This window comes from Lagenorhynchus albirostris, chromosome 2 (assembly GCF_949774975.1).
Source record: "Lagenorhynchus albirostris chromosome 2, mLagAlb1.1, whole genome shotgun sequence".
Lineage (NCBI taxonomy): Eukaryota > Metazoa > Chordata > Mammalia > Artiodactyla > Delphinidae > Lagenorhynchus > Lagenorhynchus albirostris.
Window position 1 is genome coordinate 127,975,417 of NC_083096.1, and position 25,066 is coordinate 128,000,482.

Sequence of the window (25,066 nt, forward strand, 5' to 3'; positions counted from 1 at the left end):
AATGTGTCCAACCTGGGCTAAGGACTAAACTTGCATCATTTACCACTGACCACTCATGGGTCCTTGGATAAGCTACCTACATTCTCTAAGCATCTTTAAAAAGGGAACATAACTTCAGAAGGCTGTTGTGAAGATAAAAGTAAAACACTACAGGTACAGTACTTCCTGCAGGGCCTGACGTGTTTAAGTACTCTGTGGTTATAGATCAAGAGGCTTACCCACGAAGGGAAGGAGCAAAAGGGCATTATCACTGCCGTTTCCTCCACCGTTCCCTTCTGCCTTCAGTCCTTACAGGGTGCTCTCCTCTCACCCCTTTCACTGAATCACCTTCTAGATCAGTGCTTCCCAACCCTTTTTCATTATCACCCCATAGGAGAAAGAGTAAAATCAGTTTAAGTTCATTGGTTTAATTAAATTAAATATTAAGGAACACACATTTTATTATGTAGGGTTGAGCTTTAGAGGGCCACAAACCATTGTCATATTAAGAATTTTTTACTCTCCCCCAAGAGCCAGTTTGCACCCACATTGGGGAGGGGGAGTGAGCAATACCCCTTCTGATGAGAGTGCATGCTTTAGATCCCTAATAGTCTTTTACTTGTGAAACCCACTAGCTTCCTCTGGACCTGCCATTCTTGGTCTCTCCCCATACCTCTGGCCTGTGGTATCCCGTCCTCTGCCTGCAGCTCCTCTAATGGGACCTTCTCTATCTGTTTTCCTGGCCCACTCAGCCAACTGAGTGGGACTGAGCATCTGAGACTTCCAGGACAGGGTCACACCTCGGGGAAGAGACACACCTCTTTCTACTACAGCAGAAGAGTTGTGGGCAGAAGGAACAAGGTCCAGCAAACCTAGGAAACAAGCCAGGAGAGGCAAGTGTGTGGTGGGGCTCAGAGGGCCCAGCAGCAGGGCGGAGAGAGGCAGGACTAACCCAGGGGGTGATGAGGGAACCAGAGCTTCAAAAGTACCACTCTGAACACTGCTCTCCGTAATTGTTTTGTTTTGTGATATTACATATGTAATATTAACATATGACTTTAAAAATCACAAGTACCGCTCTTCGAGAAACTATGCTTCTGGGGAAGAGCAGTGAATGCCTTTCAGACAGTGAGGACAGTGTATGAGAAGTCTGGTGTTGTGAACGCGTCACATGTCAGGTTTGGCGGAGCGGGAGTGGCGGGCTGGAGATGGGAGAGCCTAAATGTGCCTTGCAGACAAGGGTTGGGAGCTGATGTGTGTTTTAAAGCACGTGCTTCCTTTTTGTGTCTCTGATCCGGTTTTCTCCTTTTTCCCCTTTGCCCTCATTTACCGAGCCGCATGTCCCATAGACATTAATCGATCCTTTACTCTGCCCTTCCCTGACTGTCTGCATCTTTCTTGGAAGTCTGGCCCTTCGGCATCCACAGAGCCAGCCTCCTTGGCACCTCCACTTGGATGCCCTGTGGTACCTGCCTATCAGCTCATTCTTATGGTCCCCCAGGCTTGAAACCGTAGAATGATCTTCTTTCTTATTCTCTCTTATTATTGTCTTAAGAAACCACAAGCAGGGCTTAATAGATTCTCTCTCCCTCTGGCACTGCCCACGTTCACTTGGGCATTCAACAGATATTTCCTTCTCCTCCCTGTTTTTTCTTCCCCTTCCTTTCCTCCCCCCCCCCGCCTTTTTCCCCTTCTTCCTTCTTTTCCTGCACCCACCCTCCCTCCCTCTCACCCTTCCTTCTTTTTTTTTTTTGTAGCTAATATGGAGCCAAGAACTGTGGTGTTGCTTTGTGTGCTTCTTTTTCATTTAACACTCAAGATCACTCTGTGAAATTATATATTATTATTGGGTTGGCCAAAAAGTGCGTTTCGAACATGTCATGGAAAAACCCGAACGAACTTTTTGGCCAACCCAACATTATTCCATTCTGCAGATAAGGAAGGTAAGGATCAAACAGGAAGAGTAACTTTCCAAATTCACATAAGTGTCAGAATTAGGTCATGCTTTTCACGTAGACCACTGAAAGAATCCTAATGTGTCTCTCCTCCTGTCCCTCTCCACTCCAAGCCTTCCCAGATCCCGCTGGGCTTGATCCTCTACAGCACAAATGTGATCATGTAAATCCTTTACTAAAAATCCCTCAGTTCATAAACCACTAGTACTGACATCCAAGCTCCCCACAGCAGCACGGCCCTGGTTTTTATCACTTTGAAGGCCTCAGGGTATGGCGAGAACAACGTGGAGTTTGGTGCCAGGAGACCTGGGTTCAGTCCTGGAGTCACCACTTTCCAGATGTGTGATCCTGAGCAGACAGTTCATTTCCCTGAGCCTCATTTGTTTATTTATTCAGTGAATATGTATTGTGTGCCTTTGATGTGCTGGTCACTGTGTGGGTTTTGAGTATTATTAGTGAAGAAAACATACATGGTTTCTGCCTTCAGAGAGCTTCCAGACTGACCTCAGTTTCCTCATCAGAACAAGGACGATGATGACACTTAATCTCACTGGGCTGTTGTGGGAGTTGACAGACATGATGGGCGTGAACATGCTTTGCTACATGGGAGGTGCTGGTCATCTGAAGTTGTATTTTCTTCTGCTTCTGTTCGAGGAAGGTTCCCTGCACATTTCTAGCTCTGAATCTTTGTACTCCTCCCAACCTTTAAACCTCCTATGTGGTCTTGATTGCCCAACTGAAAAGGTATCTTATCCAGTAAACCTTTCTAGAACCTCCCTGCTTAATATGAAGTTTTATTCATTCATTGATGGATTCAAGAATATTTAATCAAACACTTTTTAGAACGGTGTTTTCCAAGGTGGTCCATAGACCCTGAGGGGCTCAAGAATCTTTCAGGGAGTCCACAAGATCAGATTTCTTTTTATAGTATTAAGATGATATTTGACTTTTTTTTATTGTATTGACTTTGAAATAATGCTGCAAAAGCAGTGGAGGCTAAGACTCCTTGTGCCTAATTATTAATCAAGACAGTGGCACCAAACTGTATTAGAACCCATATTCCTCACCACTACACACCCACAATAAAGAAACAAAGCAAAATGCCATTTTCACTGAAGAATGTCCTCGAAGCAATACAAATTATTATGTTTATTAAGTCTCAACACCTGAATGCATATCTCTTTAAGATTCTGTGTGACAGAAGGGAAAATAAAGCTCTTCTGCTAAAACTAAAGTGTGATGATTGTCTCAAGAGAAAACACTTGTGCAATTATTTGAGTTACAAGCTGAACTAGCCGCTTGTTTGAAAGAATGTCTGACAAACTATGGCTATCTAGACTTGAGTATTTGGCAGATGTTTTCTCAAAAAAAGAACAAGGTCAGCTTGTCACTTAAAGAAAAATGACTGGCAGTATTTGTTGCCAGTGATAAAATTCTAGCTTTCAAGAGAAAATTAGGATTTTTGGAAAACTTGTGTCTGCCCCCATGAGCTTGACAACTTCTCAAACATACTTTTAAGAAAGTATACTTAACGACTTCCCGAATGAGATCTGTGGTAATGTTAACGAGTATTTTTTCTTGGTATTGTGTGATGAAATGTGTCAAGATATGGAAAACCTGCATAACTCAGTAAACTGATGTTTTTCAAAGTCCAGTGTGTGATGTTACAAGCCCTGTATAAAGGTCTATTCAAATGCAAGATGGACTAAGCAATTTTAATACAGCAGAACATGAAAAGTTCATTGAAAGGGTTTCAGCTAACCTTTAAGAAATCATCACTTGTGTAAGTCTTGGTGTAGTCAAAAGCATCCACCATTACCTGAAAAGGCTCTCCATCTATATCCACGTGAGGCCAGACTTTCTTCATATACTACAACCAATACAACATATCACAACAGATTGGGCTTAAAGGCAGAAATGAGAATCCAGCTGTCTTCTATTAGATTTGCACAGACATGACATTAAAGAGATTTACAAAAAGGTAAAACAGCTCTACACTTCTCACTATATCTTCTTTTATTTTGGAAAACATAGTTGTTTTTCATAAAGTACTGTTTTTGTTAGGATCTAATGGATTTATCATTGTTATATTTTCAGTCCATTAATAAATATTTTCAAAATTTCCGTTTTAATTTCCAGTAGTGTATGTGTGTGTGTGTGTGTGTGTGTGTGTGTGTGTGTGTGTGTATCGATAGAGTAAGACAAACAAAAGCCCTTTGGTTTTTTATTTATTTTTGGCTGCGTTGGGTCTTCGTTGCTGCATGCGGCATTTCTCTAGTTGTGGTGAGTAGGGGCTACTCTTCATTGCGGTGCGTGGGCTTCTCATTGCGGTGGCTTCTATTGTTGCAGAGCACGGGCTCTAGGCACGCGGGCTTCAGTAGTTGTGGTGCACAGGCTCAGTAGTTGTGGCACACGGGCTTAGTAGTTGTGGCTCACTCAAAAGCCCTTTGTGATCCTCAGTTTTGAAGACTGTAAAGGGATCCTGAAACCAAACAGTTTCGAGAGCTGCTGAATTAGAACAGTTCTAGTCGCTGGCATACATCAGTGAAAACTTAAATCCCTCCTACAATGAAATTTATCCATGAATATCACTGTGGTTCTGGGTTTTCTGGCATGATCTAACTAGGTACAAAATCACTTCAAATAGGCATGAAATGATTAAAGACTAGTATACGGTGCTCTGTCATCCATACCATGCCTGGAATGCATGTTAATATAAGTACATTAGAGATGTGAAGAAAAGCAGTTCACCCAAGAGACTAATAAATGTGTCTGCCATGCCTACAGCTCCTTCTAAAAATTCCAGTTTCGGCTGAGGGAAGCAGCCCAGACTATTAGTTAAAAATGGGTGGCCATGTTTCTAACTAGTATGACTTCTTCTCCCCCAGCCCTTCTTCCTTATTAGCCTCAGATGATTGGGTCAGGAAGAGGCCCTGACCGTAAGGCAGCCAGTCTAACAAGCATTCTGGTCTGCTGTGAAAATGTCAGCCCAGTTTAAAGGCACCATGTGCCCAATTGGGTTCTGTATAAGAATTTGTGAATGAAAGACACATAGGACTGGGAGAGTTGGCAGTTGGTACTCTAACCTGTGGCTGGGAAGACAGTCACAGAAGCCGCATCACAAGCTCTGAGTCAGCAGAAACTATGAGGAAGCAGAAGCAGAGGGGAGACCTAAGGTGCATGGCAGGAGCAATCCAAGCAGAGGAAAAAAAGGCTGAGTCATGAGACTGGGGGATCCCATAATTGCTGCCGTCAATGGGAGACCAGGGAATTCAGTCCCCAAAGCTGCCCTGGCTCCTCTCAATTCTTGAACTGCTTTTTTTTTTGGTCTCAGGGAGGCCTGTCACCCTGGTCCTTATTGTTTTGTATATCTTTACAGTAAACCTCTAATATGTGAGGTCACCGGAGGGAGTCTGTTCCTTTCCGCAGCAGAGCTTAACGTATACGCAGGTGATTGGAAGTCAGTCGGAGTGGTGGGGTAGGGGAGACGCCTTAGAGGAAATGGCATCAGCAGGGCCTGACGGGACTTGAGTGGACAGAGGGCATTCCGGGCTGGGGCACCAGCATGACCGAGAGGCATGTGTGAAGAGAGGAAGAGGATGGCAGGGGAGGTCCCCAAAGTAGAGTAAGGAAGGGATTGGTTGGTTAGTTCAAGCTGGTTAGCTCAAGTGGCCTCATGCAGACAGCAGTGGAAAGCACCAGAGGAGGGCAGACTGAGGCAGAAGGTGAGAGGGACCTCCTGTAGGTTCTTGAACAGAGGACTAAAAATGGAAGTGGGGGAAGATTAGACTGGCCTGGTGACTGGGGAAGGGTCTGAGGAGAGAGCATTTGAGTCAGGGACCCTGGTTTCGGTGCCATTGCGGTAACCCTATAGTGTCCGTGGACGTGCTGGTCGCCTCAGCCCTGCTTTCAATAGAACTCGAAGAGCCTGGCCTGTCTGGTCACCTGGGAAAGGTCTTGGTTCTGAGGGACTGGTTTTCTTGTTCAAAAGCCTTGTGGCCACGTGAGGAATATCCCAGAGACAGCACCCACGTTGACTGGAACGGGGCTGATCTTTCTCTTTTCCACCTCCCACCCCATTTTCTAGGTAAGAACTTCTTCAGGAAAAGTATGAAAAGTTTAATGGGGAATCATTTGAATACAATCAGTTGGAGATTTTCCAAAAGGTAGAACGATGACAGCAAGGGGTCCTTGGCCCGAAGCCGCCTACTCCCGGTTGGGCTCCTTGAGATTTCAGGCGTGAAATGTTAACGTTTTATTTTTGTGTTATGTATACTTGAGTTGTTGTTGTTGTTTTTCACAGTCAATTTAATTTATGGTTTTGCGCTGCCTGACTCAACTGTGCTTATGAATTTAAGCGCTCAGCAAGCGGCAGGACTACCTTCCTCTATCTACGTGCTCCTCTTGTATGCAGTGACGTATTAGGAGAGCATTTCATCCTTGCAGTGAGGTTGAAAGAGTAGGGGGTCCCTGCCTTTCAAGGGCCTGTATTTTAATGGAAGGACAAGCTGGAGATGAGTAGAAAAAGAATCTTAGAGATGATTCTGGTGAGCATGACTTTTTGTGTTTTGCCAGTTAGTTTTTAACTCACAAAAGTGTGATATTCCAGGCTTCCCTGGTGGCGCAGTGGTTGAGAGTCCGCCTGCCAATGCAGGGCACACAGGTTCGTGCCCCAGTCTGGGAAGATCCCACATGCCGCGGAGCGGCTGGGCCCGTGAGCCATGGCCGCTGAGCCTGCGCGTCTGGAGCCTGTGCTCCGCAACAGGAGAGGCCGCAACAGTGAGAGGCCCGCATACGACACACACACACACAAAAGTGTGATATTCCAAGTTAGAATGAGCTGGCTTTTGAGTTGGGGTGAGCTGAGGCAGGAAGCTAAATATTTCATTTTATTAACCTTAGCAAAATGTTAGCTACTAAGCAATTGACTTCTCTGCATCCCATCTATAAAAAGTTGATAATTATAATACCTCCTTCTTAGTGTGGACATAAGAGTTAAATGAACTAAAGTGTAACTCAACTAGTAAACAGGTATTTATTGAGTATCTGCTATATGTCATATACTCTGTGCTTGGGGTTATAGTAGAAACCAAGATTGAATTCAAATGGGGCTCACAGGAGAGTGCTTACAAGTGTGCCTGGTACATACTAAAATGTTCAGGAAATGGTACCCATTGTTATTACTGTTATTGAGGGAAGTGTACCCAGGTTCAGAAATTCTTGAACAAGCCAGAGTTAGCCAGAGGAAAGGTATAGCAATCCAGGCCTCAAGCAGAAAGCATCCTGAGGGTGCCAGTCTCAGCAAAGAAGGGCTGTCCCTGCAAAGAAAAGGCTGGGTTATCTGAATGTACAGTTTGGAAAGAGTCCTGTATTATGCTTTTCACACACATACACACAGAACATTATCATGTGGCCTTCAGGCACCGAGAACAATGAATATGTTTAAACTGGCAAATAAATGGGTGTCTTTTATCACTAGGGCATTCATTTTCATGATAGGAACCCAGAAGGCATGTTTTTCAAAATTGGTCACGTGTTAAATTGTGAACATGCATTTTGTAAGAATTCTGTAATATGGATCTTAAGAAGGGCTGTGGGGATAAAATAGAAGAGCCAATTGTGAGTGGTTTTATTAAATTCTGAATCTTCCTTGGACGCTTAAGTCCTCACATTCTAGTGCCAGTTTTCCCAACGTGCGTATTTTTGCATAGTTGGGTCAGTATGTACTTCTTCTTTGTTGGTCTACTTTTGCATCTAACCTTGGTTGATGTCGCCCTTTTCTTGTGTCCTTACACTCCACCTCTTTCTCCTTGGGATGGCAGTAAAATGATCTCCTCTACTGATAAGTAGCCGTGGGTTTACCTTTGTATCCAAACACTAGACATTTGGGTTGTTGCCAGCGTTCCACAGGGAGGAACATACTTGCTATAAACAGTGTGCAGATTGCTTAGTCAACGACTTATTATGTGCCTTCTGGAATGGCACTCTCTGGCAAGGTCTTGGAAGTGATATCAGCTCATTAAACTAAGAGTCCTAAGACCTGGCACTCAGGAGTTCCTGAGACAGCATGGCTTATTTTTCTTTATATAATTAGGAGATATGTAGGGAGGACCTGTCATGTGCAATGGAGTACCAGGCGCTGGTGAGCAAGGTAGAAAAGGTCTCCAGCTGATGGTGCATACAGTGGCCAACAGATGCAAGATGAGTGCTGTGGAAGCAGGCGTCATCATGGTGACATTGCCATCCTGTAAGCACAGCGTCAGACTGCAAGACGAAAAGTGGATATTTGGTCTGGGTGGGTCTAGATACAGTATACAGTGTAACTACGTGAGATGAACTGCAGATGGTGGGGTGAGAGACAATCAAAATTGTAGAATATTAAAAAGCAATACAATGTTTTATTTCTAAATTGGGCTAACAAAGTGATGGCTAGGTTCAAAGCTGCATGGTAGAGTGAAAAGCACAAGGCCTGTGAATTCAGACAGTCTCGGATTTGACTCTGAACTCTGCCACTTGTAGACTTGTGGTTTTGGGGAAAACATTTAAAGCTGCTGAAACTCAAATGTCCTTATCTCTAAAATGGGTATAGTATTTTCTGTCTTTTGGCATTGTTTATATTTCCAGTGCCTAGTGCAGCGCCCAGCACTGGATAGAGGCTCAGCAGTTGGTTGTTGGCAGAAAAAAAGAAAGGACAGATGGATGGATGGATGGATGGATGGAGGGAGGGAGCCATTACTCTGGATTGGTAAAAACTGAGAGCCTCTGTGCTAAATAATATAGGTACATTCATAACAAGTCATATTTGCCCTATTGGCTTGAGGTTTGCCAAGCAAATTTTCTCACTTCTAAGTTAGTGGGGACCAAATTTAGAAGCCATAAACCTCTCTTATGTCATCTCATGTATATCGAGGCTATAAGTAACAGAAAAGAAAACATGATTAATTGTGGCCCTAACAAGTAGGGGGTTATTTTCCACATATTCAGAAAGTGTAGACGAGGTAGTTACTTCTGCCATTTGCCTCTAAAGAGCTGTGCTCTTTTCATTCATTGGATCTGCCTTCTTTGCTGTGTTGTTTTTGAAATTCAGACTTGCTTTCTCATGGTCACCGATGGTGATCACAGTTCTGTGCTTTACTACCAGTTTCAAAGTTGAGAACCAAGGAGGCACCTGGCACATGTCTCATGTCTTCCGTGAGGAGGCAAAATCCTTTCCCAGCAGACTCACAACATGTCCCCTCGGGCCTTACTGGGTGGACAGAGCACACAGCCTCCCTTAGGCCAAGGCTCCCACTTTTCCTGAGCTCACAGCATCTCCACCCAAACAAACTGGGGTTCTGTTAGCAGGAAAATGTTGAGGGCTACGTTCATTTTCACGTAAGTGAACTGGTTAAAAAAAAAAAAAAAAAAAAAAGTTCAAGTTTAATGGAGATGATATGCTTGTAAAACTGTGTTATCTGCGCCAGGAGATTCAGGATTTGCAAGCCCCCAACTGGGGTGTAATGATTCTGCTGGTTTTAAGCTGGGTAGAAATGTTTTTGTCTCTTGGTTGTGTGTGTGAGGGGTTTTGTTTTGTTTTGTTTTGTTCTCTTCTTCCTTTTTGAGTGGCAGACGCAAAGAGGGGTAAAAGAGTTAAACTAGGAAAGTATTTTCTGGAGTTAGTGCTAGGCCTCTGAAATGCTGCAACCCTGACTTTTGCCAGAAGCCCTGTGCTGAAACTGGCCAAAAAGGCTGTTAACAAAATACTTCCCAACCAAGCTAAGTGAAGAGAAGAAAATATAAAACAGTATTGGGGCGGGGAGGGGGGCAGATATTCTGAAAGGAGGGTTGTACAAGTGAAGCTTTGCAGGAGAGTGTAGGAATTTGAGGGTTGTACACTAGTGTGTGGTTTTCATTGGCTCTGCCCAGGTTCAGTGCTCAGAGAGCAGAGGAAGAAAGGAAACCACTTGCCTAGCCTGAGAAGGATGTAAAGACTACAGTGGGATTAAGTCCAGAGTTAAATTGCACACACACACACACATTCTAGGAATCCAGATTTGTGGTTTAAAATATATATATATCAAAGTGTTTTTGTGGGAGCTTTTGACTCGGATGACAAAATGCTTAAGAATCAGTATCGGCCATTTTCCTCTTTTGGAGAAGCCACCCAACCACTTCCATTCCTAAACAAATATTCCTAAATAAATAGGATTTCATGTCGCAGACATCAAAACTTTTAAGATTTAAAGAAGTACTCACACATGTCAATAAAAGTTCACCAAGGCTTGCATTTCATTTATTGCATTTCATTTATTGAGAATGTAAAGGGGCAGAACTGATACTGATCAATGCTTTCTATTTATCTTATCTCTACTCTTAGAATTTGACCGTATCCTTGAACTGTGCTATTTCTCAAATGACTGGAGATTAATAATATCCTGTTTTTATACAAGAATTTAAAAGTCTCACATACAAAAGCTCCAGAGAGATGATGCTTTAAGAAAAGGAGAAAAGACACAGTAGATAAATGCCAGTTGACTAGACTCTGAAGCTGAGGTTTGCTAAGAGGCCAAGGAAAGGAGAGAAAGGTGGAATTCAGAGAGAGATACTGGGCTCTGTGAGGTTGCATTCAAGGCCACGCTGGGCAAATGCCAGAGGGCTGGGAGAATGGCCGTCCCCTCAGAGCTAACACTGAGCACTGGTGCCTCATCATAAATGGGGCTCATTCCTGAAGGAAACACTGTTCTTCTCAAAAGCACCCATATTGAAGAAGCAACCGGAAAACCCAGATGTATAGGAGATGCCTGGCAAGAAGGCTCTGTGCCTCCTCCTTCCCTCTGTCTCTTCCAAAGAGTTTTCTTAATATTCCACAGTATTTCCTGTGGCCGCTGGGCCCAAGCTGACTGGAAGCATACAGCAAAAGTAGTTTAGCCAACCACTTGGCACTAAAATCTGAGCCAGCCGTATTCAGAATTAACTGAAAGAGACACTGCCACTGCCATAAATAAGGCAGACAGTTGCTTTATGAGTTGAATTCTCTGAGCATTTTTTGAAGGCAATAAAGCATTAAGGCTTTAGTAAGAGGCAAGAGACTGTAAAACATGTCAGATGCTTAGTAAAAACTCAGGGTGCAGCCACGAGTTTGTGTACGTTGAACTGGGGGACCACACCATTGACCCTCGAGGGGATGGGACGCCCTAGCCCACCCCCTGCTGCGGTGTTTCAGAGAGGGCAGACGTATCAGAATCAAAAGTGCGTGTGTGTGCAGGGGGGTCGTTGAAAAATGATGTTTTATGATTCATTTGGGAAAAGGGGAAATATTTATTTTCATAACACATCCGAAAATCAAGTTCAACAAAATACTTCTGGTTAGTTGACAATATGCATTTATTCAGTAACAAAAAAAAGATTATTTTATTGAATGCCTCGTCTGTGTCAGGCGTCGCCTCGGGCACTGGGGGTACAGCAGAGAACAAACAACGTCCTTTTCTCGCGGGGTTTACATTCCAGTGGAGGACAGGGATAATAATTCAGTAGAATAGAAAAGAGAGTGTTAAGTACTATGAAGAAAAGCAAAGCGGAGTAAGTGAAGAGAGAGCAGGGCCTCTCTGAGGAGATTACACTTGTCAGAGACCCAGAGGAAGTGAGGCCGGAGAGTGTGCAAGCCTGCGGTATCTGTGAGAAGAAGTCCAGCAGCGGGAAGGATCAGTGTCATGGCGTATCTGAGGAGACGGGGAGGTCGGTGTGGCCAGATAGAGTGACCCGGGCTGGTTCCTGTAGAGCCAGGTAGGCAAAGGGTGGGTGCGCTAAGCCTGCTGGGAAGCCATTGGAGGGTTTTGAGCGAAGAATGAGGTCATCTGAGAGCACGAGTGCCTCCTGCAGATGGGGAGCAAGAGGGAAGCCCAGAGATAAGCATGGAGGCTGTTGATGTCCTCCAGGTGACAGATGCTGCCAGTTTGGACAAGGAAGCGGGGAGGGGAGGAATGCGGAGATGTGATAGAATTGGGGAGATGTTTTGGAGGTGGGGCTGACAGAGTGTGCTGACACATTGACTGGATGTAGAGTAGGTAAAAATGGAGCCAAAGATGACTGAGGATTTTGCCTTGAACAAGGGGCATGAATGGTGGTGTCCCACTTTTAGCCCTAGGAACCCCAGGGGAGGAGCCGTGTGAGGAGATTATTAATTTGGCTGTGGCCATTGTTACAAGTTTCAGATGCCTAATAAGGCATCACTGGGGAGATGTTAAGTCAGATAAAAGACTGGGAATGGAGATGTAGATTTAGGGAAGAGGAAAGGGGGTGAGAATGCGTGTCATAGTTTCCCAAAACAGCTGAGGAAGGGCACATCAAAATCTGGTTGGGGAAGGGAAGGGGAAGGCTTTATGGTTATCAGAAATGGGTGTGAGTTTTAAAAGGTTAAGAAAGACTGTCTTACATCATCAGTATCCACAGCTCTTCCTAGAATTAAGGGAGACATATTCATAGGAACAAAAGCCAGCTTTGCCAATAGAAGATAAATAGGAACTGAATTTCTGAATTAGCTGTTCTGTTACTCTTTTGGTAGGCCACTGTGAACATCTTAGGTATAGATAATTAGATATAAACATGTACATCTGTCTAAAAACATGTACAGATTGTTTTTTTTAAATTTATTGGAAGCCTGGGGTATGTTAAGAACTCATTCTTGTGGGAAAGAAAACAAATACCTGGAAGTTTAAAGTACAGCCTGTGCTGTCAGAAGACCTTATAGTCAAGTTGTCCATGCAGATACATGAACAAATGAGAAGCATGAGGGTCCAAGGAGAAGGCCGGGCGTGGAAATGACTAGCTTCACAGTTAGAACATTGCTGAATGCCCTGGGCTGCCTTTAAAATCCTCTCGGTGGTATGGGGAATGACAGATTTTTTTTTTTTTTTTCTTGGCTCTGGGTGGTGGTTTTTGGTTTTTTGTTTGTTTGTTGTGTTTGTTTTTTCCTGGTGCAGTGGGTCTATATTTGTATATTTCCCTAAGGAAGGGTCAGCAGGTTGTGTCATTCAGAATGTATGTAAAACGGGAAGCTCCCGGAGAATATCTGGAGGGGGTGCAAACTAATGTTAGAATAGAGGCAGCAAAGGTGGCTTTACCCAGGAAGCAAGTGCAAGTGGTAGGTTTAAGTACAGGAAGGTTGTACCGATTTTCTTAGGCACTATCTTCTCGTTGAATTGTGGCATTAAGTGGATTATATTGAACATAGTTGGATTTGTTTGTGTGTTTGTTTGTATAAGCTGTTCACCTCTTTCTTGATGATACAGGAAAAAGATGGACAATCCTTAGAAGATTCTGCATGCGCAGCCTTGTTTGGGTAGCTGCAATGAAAGACTCTACTGAACCATCCAGTAGAGTCCAAGTCCTGAAACCAGGGTGATATATTTCATAGCATGTGCTCTAAGTGCCTGCAAACATGTGGGACTTGGAGGGAGACACTTGAGGACTACTATTCATTGCCTTCTGCTTCTGAGTCCAAGGCCTGCAGAAGTATGTTCATCCACAGCAGCGGTCTGGCAGAGTGAAAATAAAACCTCTCTCTTGTTTTTCTGACTCAGGCTCAGGGCAGTGCCCTTTGCTGCATCCTGCCCTCATTATGCTGCCTGACTCTGTGCAGCGGACATAACCTGAATATTTCTGTGATGAATCTCTCTGTCTCAGTGTCTGACGGAAAGTGTGTCATGGAAAGGAGTGATACAATTAGAGAGCTAAGCCTCGTGGACAAAATGATTATTTTCAACATAAAAGCAGAATCTCAGTTACCCAGAATGCTCCCATAAAACTGGACTTTTTAGAGGGAAACATAGTTCTAATATATATTCCTGGTGATAAATGCTACTAAATTTTACTCTTTTTTTTTTTAAGTTTTCTGAGGCTAATAAAATTCAACCCTATTGAATAGTTTTTTTCCAAACATGGTTGGATCTTAAAAATACTTTTTTCCTTGAAAACTAATCAGAAATGTGTTGGAGATCATTGTCTGTTGCCAGAAAAAGAGTCTAAGGTCATATCTCCATCCATTCCTGCTTCAGGAGTTCTCACAAAGAGCCCTGAGCCTGGCTAACATTAGCTGAGCTTTGGGGGGTGGGAGGCGGGAGCAGGGGTGCCTTTGAATCAGGATTTAACGGTGGGCCCTTGGCTTTTACCACTTTGAAGTCTTTCTGCGTCTTCTGCTGACTGCAGGCCACAGGGGCTGTCTTACTTATTACCCTGTTGCAAGGAAAAGAGTGCCCTTGAAGAGCTTACATTCCCTTTTATCAGACAAGAACCGTGTGCCGCAGCTGCCCGAGTCAACAGCACTGTAGCAAAAGCTCAAGGACTGCCATCATCTCATCCACAAGCCCTGGTAATTTTCTCTTCTGTGGTTCTCCATGGCCCAATTTTTTTTACCGTCAGTCATTCTATAAAGATTTATCAGCTACCCTCTGCCTGTCAAATATTGCCATAAAGTAATATCCTATTGGGCCTGTAGTTATTGGAAACTGTGTTACTATTTTTGTCTTCTCAACTTTCTTAACTCTCTATTGACCAGTAGGAATGTAAGCCATTGCAATGGATATGGTCCCTAGCTAACAAAGATATATGAAAATATGTTTACTACTCTGGATAGGTAAGTAGATTATTTAAGGGTGATTTTTAGTGTTAAATTTGAAAGGTATTTGGTTAATTCTCAGTTAACAGCAAGAAGCACAGAAATTAAATTCAGACCCTCTTTTGGCTGATTACTGTTTTCAGTAAGCGTTCGGTGAGTGATTCCCTTCAGCATGACAGCTAGTGATCACTAGGCCCTAAGCTAGTCTTTGTGCTTTGCAAATATAATTCAGCACGAATTATTGCAAATGATATAGGACCCCCAGACAAGCCCCCAAGATATCCAGGACGGTCCTGAAGCTCAAAAGGTCTAGGTTAGCTTCCAGGGAGTTAGATCACACTTAACTTTGCACTGGTTCTAATATAAAAACCTAGGGCATACGAACTCTGAGTAGGTGACCATCCATCTTGGTTTGTATGGCACTGAGGGGATTCCTGGGACGTGAGACTTTCAGTGTTAAAACTGGAATGTCCTAGCCGTACCAAGATGAGTTGGTTTCTCTAGTCAGAAGAAGAGTCAGTTAACAGAAAGGAATATCAATAAATACTGTCTTCTAAAACCAGCAACTTATCTGTAGAATGGGGATGATTCTCTCTTCCGCATGGGGTTGTGATAAGGCCTACTCACTACTCCTCTCTGGGATAGGAGTAGGGGTTGGGTAGCTGGCTATGTGTTTTTCCTTGGAATTGGGGACCAGCATCATCTGTGACGGGCAGTCTCTCTCCTTGCCCTCCTCTAGAGGCCTGTTGCCTAAGAAGGCATTGGCTGTTCCCTCGGGGTGAGACAGTGCCAGCTGTTTCTGACGTGAGGATGCTAGAGATCCAGGGTTCTTCCTGTTGTCTTTGTGTTTCTCACTGTGGTTACCCCCTTTGGATTTTACCTGCTACTGCCTCTTCGGTCATAAGGCTTCTCGCTGATTTGAAACTCTTTACTCATTTTTTTTTTTAAATATATGAAGTCCTTAAGTATTTCAATTTACCACATCACTTGGCATGCAGAGTTGGGTTGAGAAATGCTCAAAGGTTTTTCAGATTTTTTTCTCATTTTTTTTAAAAAAAATATTGAAATATAGTTGATTTACAGTGTTTCAGGTGTACAGCAAAGTGATTCAGTTATACATATATATAAATATATATATTCTTTTCTTACATTCTCTTCCATTATAGGTTTTTACGTCACATTGAGTGTAGTTCCCTGTGCTATACAGTAGGTCCTTGTTGGTTATCTATTTTATATATACTAATGTGTATATTTTAATCCAATTCGAAAAGATACATGCACCCCAATGTTCACTGAAACTCTTTACTTTTAAAATTGCAGCCCCGAGCACACACAGGTACTCGCTTCCTCTCCAGCATTTTGTACAAGCTGTGTCATCTGCCTCACTCATGCCTCCCTCCTTTCATCTTCTGGCTAACCCTGGTCACTCTTCACACTTTAGCTTGGATGCCACTTCCCCCTGGAAGCCTTCCATGATCATCCCAGACTGGTATTGGTGCCTCTCCTCTGTGCTCTCAGAGCTCCTCATACTTAGCACGATAGACTATGTGCCTCTGGAGCTGTAATTGCCTGATCAGTTGTCCGTACGACTCACTGTAGGCTCCTTGCAGAGAGGGACTGTGTTTTGTTCTCTGTTATACCCCCGGAACCTTCCACATTGCCAGGAACATAAAAGGTATAGAGAGGCTTATAAGGATCAGGATAGTGGAAGAGCCGCCAAGGAGCAGACCATCTTCATGTACAATTGGCTTTGGCTTTGCAGTGGCCCTGACTATCCTTGCAGTCCTGCTTGGGAGACATAAGCCACTCTAGATCTTTCTCAGAAGAGCTCCAGGCTCTTCATCCAGGGACCGCCATCTAATTTAGTTAGGTCTTCGTTTGCCCTGTAAGACACTGAGCACACTATGAAAACACACGTGCAGTAAGCCACCCACCTGCCCAGCACTGCATAAATATCAGTGGGGAGACATAGGACCCAAGAATATATGTAGGCTGAGAGCCTTCAATTTCATGTTTGTTTGTATATACATGACATAAAATATCTCTACTCTCTCAAGTTTTAATAAAACGTGAAATCTTCCCCTCAGTTCTGAAGATGTGATGATTTGCAGGCTATACTGTATTAAATTGTGAATTTTGGATGTTTCGTTTCATAATGTGATCCAGATTATTTTTCTTTCTCCCTAGTGGACATTAATCGTTTCCTGTGAGTTTTCCTGATATTAGGAAACAGATGTTCCATATTTTTATCTGAGTTTTTTCCAGATGCTGAACCAGGACTTGTGCGTGTGTGTGTGTGTGTGTGTGGTGTGTATGAGTGTGTGTACGTGTACACAGTGAAGTTTTGAGGAATGAGTTATATCAGAATTTGCAAGTAAAACCATAACAGATATATCTACAGAATTGTACAGATGTGTCCAAGGCTGGAAATGCTTTTGGACATTCTGGTTAATGTAGTGTAGTATTGTTTAGCTAATGCAGACTGCTGGCTTAAGACTGCATTAGAACTGTCCCATGATAGTGTGCTTGCCAAAATAACGAGTGGTGTAGCAGAAAGCACACAGTTCATGCAACCTATGATATTTTAACCGAACTGGAGTTGCTTTTACCATTGTCTCTCAGCTGTATAAAATTCTTCCCCCATCTCCCCATAAAACACTGACTGAGTGCCACCTGTGTGCTGAGCAGGGTGCTAGGCTCTGGGAGATACAAACACAAATAATATATGGACCCTTGGGACCTTGTCATCCAGTAGAAGAGCTGAAACGCATTCTGAAGCATCTGTAATGACAGGTAGAAGGTGGTAAAGGTCGTAGCAATTCAAGGAGAGGAGTGGTTTCATGGAGCCAAAGAGGAAGGGAACATTTGGGGGATGAAGTGGTACTTGAGCTAGGTTAAAAAAAATAATAAAACAACACTTGCTTTAGGTCTAAGTTATTTAACTTATTGTAACGACATAAGAACTGTGTAAGGGTGGTCCGTTATGTAAGCCATGGTTTTGGTGGATTTGCCAAAATCATACTAACATTTCTTGAGTGCTTCCAGTGCAGCAGGCACAGGGCCCTAATGCTCCATATAAAGGATTTTTAATCAGAAACAATGTGGAATTGGTGCTTTGTATAATAATCTGTTTTGCACAAAATGCATCTCTTCATTTTACCTTGTGACCTTCCTTTCACGAGGAGGCCTTGGGTTCAGAGAGCAAAGGACTGAGGCCAGTCTTGGCCAACTCCAGGATTCGGGGACCCTCTGCAAGTCACCTGGCCTGTCTGGGTCTCACTTTTCTCCTCTGTAAGGTGGGGATTGTCATTCTCCCCAGCTCACTCACAGGGTAGCTGGGAAAATCAAAGTGGGTGTAAATGGAGGGTGAAAAGCAGTCAAAAGCCAAACATTTTGCCATGAAGCCATGTCATAGCTCATGAGGTTTGTACAAAATACGGCTGTTGCTTATTATTAAAACACTGTATAAATGAAAAGATGGTTATCTTAAAATTGCCAAATATCAGCAATATATTTGTAGCAAATACATTCACTAACTCTTGATTATCATGCACTATAAAGAACTCATGCAAATTCAAAAGAAAAATATCAAGACCCTGCTACGCGAATAAGCAAAGAGTATAGACTTATTGTTTCTCAAGGTAACAAACCATTAAGAAACAGGAAAAAATGTCCATCCTCACTAATAATCTTAGAAATACACATTAAAGAAGCATTAGGAATACCATGTTATGTATAAAATGTCAAGGTCTTAGAAATTCTCCATTATTTTGTTGGTGGTATTATCATACATTAATTAAAAAGCCCCTTTAAAAGCAAAACCTACTAATTCTACTGTTAGGAATTTAGGGAAGCTAGGGAAATAAGTTAAAGGGATGAAAAACGCTGAAGCATGAAGGTTTCCAATGTAATCTTATTTATAGTAATAAAAACTGGCAGTAATTTAAATATCCAGCATTAGGGGAGAGATTTAGGTCCCTTAGACAGTCATTATGAATGTGTGTAGAAACACACAAAAAATATTTGAAATTGAAAGTAAAATGGAAAAAGAAAATAACAGCGTCATATATAGGGTTTTTTCCTGGTGGCTCCATCCTAGTGTCCTCCCTTTTTTTAATCCTTAGAGCAACAGTGTGCAAAAGTCATATTAGTCCTACCTTACATGTCAGAAAATTGAGGCTTAGGGGTAAATTGTCCCAGGACTTGCAGGTCATTAGCTGAAGACCCAGCATCAAACCTAGATCTGTCCAACTCCAAAGCCTTTGCTACCAATAGCATATAAACTATGGCCATAGTCATATAACAGATGTCTATCGAGGGTAACAGAAAAAAATAAATAGTAGCACTAGTATGGTGGGAATATGGGTCATTCCAAAGAATGCTATCCTTTTAAAACTGCCATTGCCCTTTCAATAGAAAAGGAGAAACAAAATATGTGGAGTGTAATATCTCACAATTAACTGTTCAATCTGACTTCTTTATATTCTCTTAAAGTTTGGCAAACTAGGAATATATGTGTATTTTTAAAGATGTCTCACTGGCATTGACATCATGAGGATACTTTCTCTCCATCTTATCCACAAATTAGTTGAGGACATATACCACCAAGCTCCTCAATTAAAAACAAATTTTAAGTCACTAGAAGCTCTCTGAAGATTAAGAACAGTGACCAGGTGGAAGAGTTTCTCCCAGTGAACAGCCCAGACCAGCTCTTTTGACCGGGACATAGTCTCAAGGTGGGGAAAATGGTGTGGCACCATTTGGCTAAAATAGGCCAGTTCACCAGCTCCAGGCGTGCCCTTCCCAGGGACAGAAGCCTTGCGCACTAAAGGAAAATGTCACCATTTTGGTGACTGTTTACTGTCTTTTACCTTTGGGGATCAACACTTGATTCTTGATGCTTTAACCCATATGGCATTACTTTATCAAGTCAGTAGCCCTGCCAACGTGTCAAAACACACGACTTTCTGTGGTGGATCAAGGCACAGGGCATATTTCTTTTGCTTTGTCTTGTCTTTATGGAACATGTGCCTTTTATGTCTACTGTAGGGTCCTTTATATGTTTCAAAGGCCCTTTTATATCTGTTTTGCCATTTGAGATAACATCATGTCAGTATTTGCAAGTGAAAACATAATAGACCTGACCAGAGAGAACAGTGGAGCCGTCTGGAGAGCTGGAAACATTCTCCAACATACTTCTCAATATAATCCATTCCAGATCACTCCCAATTTTGTAGGTGGGGAAATTGAGGCACATAGAAGTTTAGTGATTTTGCTGGAAATCACTGACAGTGAAGACAGCTGGAAGCCAGGCTTATAAATCTAGTGTTCACTCTCCTCCAGTGCCTGTATTACGTTATTTTCTAGAGAATTAAAATGAGACTAGGAACAAATATGTTCAGACAGATCATAATCCAATTGCCATTCAAAGCTAAATTAGGTCTCTGAGGGCTATCATTTTGTATTTTGTAATTGCAATAAGCTTTATAATAATGAAAGGAATCTAGCAGGTTATCATGTTCATTCTAGGCAAGTCCTGTCCAATAGAGCTTTTTATGGTGATTGAAACATTCTACACCTGTGCTCTTCAGGACAGTAGCTGCTTCTGTGTCCACCTGACCACTTGGACGTGGCTCATGCACTGGGGGAATGAGTTTGTAACTGTACATATTTACATTTAAATCCCTACATGTGCTAACGGCTATAGTATTGGACAACACAGTTCTAGACTTCTCAGTATTTTTTTGCCATCTCCACTTGGATGTCTCCAAGTTAACAGGGTCAAATCAGAGTTCTTGATTTTCTTTCCTCTCTCAACCCGTTTCTCCCTCAAGGAAGCCATCATTGATCCAGTTGCTTGAACCAAAACCTGTGTGTCATCTCAGCCCCTTCCTTTTCCTCATTGGCCACATCCACTTCATCAGCAGGTCCTGGTTGTTTTACCTCCAGAACCTGTCCTGAATGCATCTGTTTCTCTCCATCTCTACTGCTACCATCCTAGGCAAAGGTACCATCATATCTCACCTGCACAATTGAGTAGCCTCAGAATTGGCCACCATTGATCCGTTCACTCACTGTTGCCTTTTTGAAACTCCTCCATTCAGCTGCCAAAGAGACATTGTGAAGCTCTCCAGGGGGTTGCATCACTCGCTGCTTGTAGGAAAGAATTTGTAGAACTTATCTAGAAGTTCTCTTATTTTTCTTCTTTGTGTACTTGTTTATTTTCTGTTTCCTATTAAATGTAAGGGCCCCTATGTCAGGAACCTTATTTACCTCATTCACTGCTGTATCTCCAGCACCTACAACTGTGCCTGGCCCTTAATTTGCACTCAGTAAACCTCTCAAGAATAATTAGATTACTGTTCATTGTGGAAGGAGATGAGATAGCAAGATCAAAAATGCAGATTTATAATGTGGTTGTTAATATCTGAGAGGATGCTGACATCCGTATCCATGGGAAGTTGGTGGTCTCTTTTATATTCTGGATGCAAGTAGGAAGGGTGGGTATTATGGCTAATTGTATTTATGTCTGAGTAGGTGGGCTGGGCGCGGTCCTGATGCAGTCTCTGACATGAGCCAGAAGGAGGTCTCTTTTTCTCTAGAAGTCTATGTATGTCCTAGATCGTGAAGCTTTTTTCTTTCCTACTGTTAGAGAAAGAGGAGAGTGTCCTCCTACAAGGACTTTTATATCCATCCAAGGGAAGTGTAGGTAGTGACGGAAGGAAGCATCTTATGGAACTCTGGGGTAGAAAGTGGCACAACCACATCTGAACAGCAAAAGGAGATTCTCAACATGAGGCTGTTGTTTTAAAAGAAAAAAAAAAAAAAGATGTTTGGAACATACTCATAGCCAGTTATTGGAAACCAAGAAAACTTTAGGAAATAGCATTTTCTGTCCTTTTTTCCTTGAATATTGCATTTTTTAAAGGAAGGTGTCTTTTCTGGCATTTCTTTATAGTGGCCAGCCAAGGCATGTTATTACGTAAATCCATGTGCAGTGTAAAATGAAACTGATGAACTTGTTGGGGGTATGATCAAGTTAGCCATGCCCTGGCCTGCATTGCTTCTGTTTCCACTGGTATTAAACAGACCTAGGAAATGACCATTCCCTCAGCACAGGCTGAATTTAAAAGATGAAGTTAAAGCTTGCTTTGTTGGGCTTCCCCGGTGGCGCAAGTGGTTGAGAATCTGCCTCCCAATGCAGGGGACACGGGTTCGATCCCTGGTCCGGGAAAATCCCACATGCCGCGGAGCAACTAAGCTCGTGTGCCACAACTACTGAGCCTGTGCTCTAGAGCCCGTGAGCCACAACTACTGAGCCCATCTGCCACAACTACTGAAGCCCACGCGCCTAGAGCCCGTGCTCCACAATGAGAGAAGCCACTGCAATGAGAGGCCCACGCACCGCAACAAAGAGTAGCCCCCGCTCGCCGCAACTAGAGAAAGCCCGTGCGCAGCAACAAAGACCCAACACAGACAAAAATAAATAAATAAAATAAATTTTTAAAAAACCATTTAAAAAACAAAAAGCTTGCTTTGTTCAAGTGCATATCTGGAGACTCTTTCTCCTGGTGTGTTTTTATTAGGCCCGGGTTTGTACCCCTGACCCCTGTCCTTCCAGTGCTGTGCCAGTGTTTTCATGCGTGTGCCTTTATGGAGCGTCTGCTGTATACCAACCACATTGCAAGGTCCTGGAGAGACAAAGCTGAGTTAGACACATTCTCAACCTCCAGAGATTCTGCAGACAAGTGGACAGAGAGACCAGTAAATGAAAAACTGAAACACAGGAGCCACTTGGATTAACAGAGGGAAGTACAGGGGCAATGAGAGTAGAAGGCAGCGGGACACAGAGGGAGTCAGGCCCGGTATAGCGTTAAAGAGTCCAGGCTCTGGTACAGAAAACGAATCTATGGTTGCCAAAGAGAAAGTGAGGGGAGGTATAAATTTGGAGTTTGAGATTAACAGATACATACCACTATATATAAAATAAACAACAAGGACGTACTATATAGCATAGAAAACTATATTCAATATCTTGTAATCTATAATGGAAAAGAATCTGAGAAGAATATATATGTATTCTTTATATATACAGTATAGAAAACTGAATCACTTTGCTATACACCTGAAACTAACACAACACTGTAAATCAAATTACGTCAACTTAAAAAAAAAAAAAGAGAGTGCAGGCTCTGGGACCAGGCTGTCTGGGTTTACAGTCTGGCTCTGCCATTTATAAGCTGTGTGACCCTAGACTTCTGCCTCTGCCATTTATGAGCTGTGTGACCCTAGGCTACTGACTTGACCTCTATGCCTCAGTTTGCTCACCTGCTAAATGGGGTAATAACCCATTTCATGAGGTTACTGAGATGATTAAAGGAGCACGTAAAGCGCTTGAAATGCTCCATAGAAATCAGCTTTTATTATTATCAGTAGTAGTGGTACATAATTATCAGTTGAGTTGAGTGAATACTACTTTACTACTGTTACTGCCGAGAAGCTGCCCCTAAGCCAGCCGAAGGAGTTCACACAGGCTCCCCAGAAGTGTTGAGTTTTTAATTGAGACTTGAAGGCAGGCAGATACTGTAGGGAAAAGACGTGCTTGACAAAAAGAACACAATCTGCAAAGGTACAGAGAAGTGAGAGTGGCGGGGGGGGGGGGGGGAGCATTTAGGGACCTGTAAATAGGTTTGTGTGGGTGAAGGGCAAGTGCTCACAGGAGAGTGCCTGAGGGGCAGGCACGAGGTCACTGGGGCTTTGGAGACTGGGCTAAGGAGCTTGGACTTAATCCTACCACCTAGAGGAAGCCACTGAAGGATTTTCAGCAGGTTCGGGGGTCGCCTTGGGAGACTGGGAGGCAGCACCCCCAGTGGCCTCAGCCCACAGCCTGTTGATTCTAAATGATGTCCCTCACCAGCCTCCTTCCCTATCATTTGGGCAGGAAATTCATGTGTGTGGATTTGATTTTGCTCATTGGGTATGATTTCTTTGGAAGGGGGGCACAGATTAATAAAGTGAAAGGATATGTTTATGTAATTCCTTTCTACTCCCTACCCCTGCTAAGACATACAGAGATGTCTAGCTTACAGACTGATTTGAGAATCAGATGAAAGTGATAGACTCTTCCCTCAGAAAAATCACAAAGACACGATTTTCCAAAGACCCCACCTTAACCTCTCCCTGCACCCCCATCTTGGTCATCCAGAAAGGCCCCCTAGACGCAGTACAGTCTTTTTGACCCCAGGCTTGCCTGTGGTTTTTGTGTTCCCACCCCAAATTATTTTAAATTTAATTTGCTAGTACATCCCATCAATTCTCCATCTGCCATCAGTGCTATTATCTGACCATGTATGATGGGAGCAACCTTGGATCACTTGACAGTTATAATTAAAACTGAAAGTAATTATCTTATTTTGACCCGTTCAAATTTAATTGAGAGTATAGTGGCTAAGGGCATGGGCTCTGGAGACCAGCTACGTAGATTAGAATCCCAGCTCTGTCAGTATCTTATAACCTTGAGTAATTACTTAACCTCTCTGTGCCTCAGTTTCCTCATTACAAAATGGGAATGATAATATACGTACCTCGTGAAGTTATTGTGAGGGTTCATTAAGGTAACATGGGAGCTTGCCGAGAACACATAGCAAGTACTATACAGTATTTGCCATTATTATGGTTTTTTTTTAACATCTTTATTGGGGTATAATTGCTTTACAATGGTGTGTTAGTTTCTGCTTTATAACAAAGTGAATCAGTTATGCATATACATATGTTCCCATATCTCTTCCTATTATTATGTTATTATTTCTACTAAATGACATCATGGAATGTGGTAATTAATGATGAATTCCTAAGAGCAGGAAAATAGATAAACAAAATCTCCATGTGCATTTCACTCACTTTGGATCCTTGCCAGTACCTGAAGGCCAAGGATAGGTTCCCTAGGCCCATGCTGTCTGATACGGAAGCCACTAGCTGCTGTGGCTGTTGACTACTTGGACTGCTGCTAGCCCGAGTTGAAATGTACTGGGTCTTGAAGATTTAGTATGACAAAAAAAAAAAGCAAAATGTCTCATTAATCATTTTTTATATTGGTTGCATGTTGATAATATTGTGAGTAAATTCAGTTAAATAAATACTAAAATTGTCGTCTGTTTCTTTTTGCTTTTTTAATGTGGCCACTAGAAAATTTAAAGTTATATATGTGGCTTGTGTTATATTTCTGTTGAACCGCAGGGCTTTAGGCTCACCATTATCAATAAAATAAAAAGGTGTGGTTATCTGTGATCAGGTGATCACTATTGAAAAGCCTGGTACACTCCTCCTATTGCCCTTCAAGTTATACTGGACCATCCGTTTTTTAATCGGTTCCATAAAGGGGGTCATGGCTTGGTGCTAGCAGAAGGGAGTGGAGGGACTAAAGCAAGAGCAACAACCCGGGAGGCTTCCGCTGACTTGGAGGGGTTTGGACAAAAACACTACCATTTATAGTTATACTGGCCTCAGACTTTGAACACTCCCTGAAGGAGATGAGAGAATG

At 42.8% G+C, this 25,066-nt stretch overlaps 1 protein-coding gene across 3 annotated transcripts in view; it reads left to right on the forward strand.

Moving 5' to 3' along the window:
- Positions 1-25,066, forward strand: part of GNG12 (G protein subunit gamma 12) — a 124,881-nt gene that overhangs the window by 24,631 nt on the left and 75,184 nt on the right. The gene's annotated exons all lie outside the window — the stretch shown is intronic.